This window comes from Octodon degus, unplaced genomic scaffold (genome assembly GCF_000260255.1).
Source record: "Octodon degus isolate 3935 unplaced genomic scaffold, OctDeg1.0 scaffold00011, whole genome shotgun sequence".
Classification (NCBI taxonomy): Eukaryota; Metazoa; Chordata; class Mammalia; order Rodentia; family Octodontidae; genus Octodon; species Octodon degus.
This window is the reverse complement of record NW_004524587.1, coordinates 21,848,886-21,851,467: the sequence shown is the minus strand read 5'-3', so window position 1 is coordinate 21,851,467 and position 2,582 is coordinate 21,848,886.

Genomic DNA, 2,582 nt, shown 5'->3' with positions numbered 1-2,582 from the left:
GACTGGGTCTGGGGTCTCCCGGAACTCGGCAGAAAATCCTCTCTCCCAGGATTGAGACTGTCATTAGACCAAAGAAATATGTGGGAAGGGAAATTCACATGGAACTGAAGGGTAATGGGAATTGCAGTGTGAAGCTGAGGATCATTCCCCACATAACATTTTCTGATAGGTTTTCTTGATCTGGTTATTTCCTCTTTTGGCCACAGCTACTGCAAATGTCCCCTTACTCCCACTTTCATCATCATTCTGTTATTCACCCCCGCTTCTCCTTCAAGCCTGTATGTGGTGGTATTTTATTACATCCAATTCCTGAAATATATGATCATATTTAGTCTTTTTCTAAATGCCTTTAAACTCCCCCCCCCCTTATGCATCTTGTGCAAGTTACCTATCAGGATTCCACCTTTGAATTTTTTCAGAGATGAAGATAAGTTCATTATTAGATAAACAACTGTCTTTCCTTCCAACTACTTTAAACCTAATCAAAAATATGCATTCTAAATCCAGTGAAGTGACCACATCACTAATCCTAGCACTCTAGAAGGCCCAAACTAGGAAACTTAGCAAGTAGGGAGACCTCTTCTCAATCTAAAACTACAAGAGGAATGGGAAAGTGACTCCGTTTAGAATTCTGGATTCAATTCTAGTACTACACAAAAAAATAATGCTTGCTATATGACTCTAAATTCTAGACCTCAGTACGTAACACAGACAAGCTACCTCAGGCCTGAGATAAACATCCTGTCTGGTTAAAGTCAGCTATCAGTCATTAGGAGACCTTGTGTCATGTGTTAATAATTTTGCAAAAGTATAAATAAAATACTGTTTTATTGTGAATATATATATATATATATATATATATATATATATTTGAGGTCTGTATATATGTGTGTATGCACAACAGATTATCAAATGCAGTTCTGCTTTCTACCAGTAAAATCAGAACACAGATTTTATTTTAAAATATTTGTTAAATAGCCCAGTGAAAGATAGTTTTAAACTAGTTAGAGAATTTTTTATCAGATACTGATATGTATCAGCATCTACTGCATGATATTTATTAAACAAGTATTTATTCACTACTAAGAAAATAGGAAAAGGACTACATTACCCTCAGCTTTTTCATCTAAATACATATGATTGTGCTGCATCTATTTTAAAGTATTCTCAGACTTCTGACTACAAATTAGTTCCTTTTTTGCAGAACGATATGAAAGTCTATTTTGTGAGTGTCTGTCACACTTCAGAGATCAGAAAACGTGTTCATCCTCCTTAAAGGCAAAACTTCATCTTTAAAGGAAGATTCTTTTTTTGAGAAGAGGGTCTTTCTCTGCAGTTCAGGCTGACTTCAAACTCATAGCAACCCTCCTACTCGGCCTAGAGAGTGCTAAGATTACAGATGTATGCCACAAGGCCTGGCTAAAGAAAGATAATTAATGAAAGGAAATGTTAACACTCTGAGGCAACTCTGCTTTACTATTTAAGAAGAAAAAGGGACTGTGTCCAGGCTGCTTTAAATGATACTTGTGATGGAGTAAAACATAGACATGAAATAGCATTAAGACAATTTCTTTGGATGAAGAGAGATTTGAAATCGGCTTAAAGCTTCATTGCACATTAGTTTTCAAACTTGAGCAATCCATTTAACATGTCTCAGTTTCTGTCTTTATACTGAACATAAGATGTTCAAAATTGCCATCCTGTTGGAATTTGAAAGGTCTAGAGACATTTTCTTGCCTGTTTACATGGGTAATCACATCATTAACGCCATCATTTTCTCCATTGTAATAATGATCTATGTGTTGACAACAACACTATTAAGCATCATGTCAACTATTAAGCATTCAGAATTTTACTTACTAGCTTCCACATGTAGGTCTTCTGTAGAATGGATAAATATGAAGAATACATGAGCATAAAGTGCAGCAATAATTGAAAATAAAGTTATCTTATATAATTTATAGCCTATAACTATTTGACAATGGAACAGCTTTTACACCTTCTATTCAAATATGCTTGATTCACCTTGCTAAATATGTGACAGATATCAGTCCGTGACATAACTGTATTACTTGCTAAAGATCTAGTAATTGACATTCACAGTCTTCTGTAGACATTATTTTTCCTGCTATTGCTGCTCTGCCGCTGCTGTTGTAAAAATGGATAGATTTCGGCATATGTTCCTGTTAATTCTTGTTTCTTATACAAAACCAGAATTCATAATGTACCCTTGTATTCATTCTCTTTCACTTTATAGTATAATCTAGGTATCTTTCCATGTTGATTCTTAGAATCTTTCTTATAATATAGTTTCATAGATATGCAGTAATCCATTTTGTGACATATATATATATAAATATATATATATATATATATATATATATATATAGCCAGTATTTACATAAATTCACCCAAAAGATTAAAAACAATTTCAAACAATGTTGCAAATGTTTGAGCTTGTACATTTTGGCATTGTTGGATGTGGTGTATTTCTTTCCAGTTTTACTAAATGTAAATAAACACATTTTTATGAAGCAAAACTAGGTTCAGAGATCCCATAGAGCATTCATGCATTCAATCCT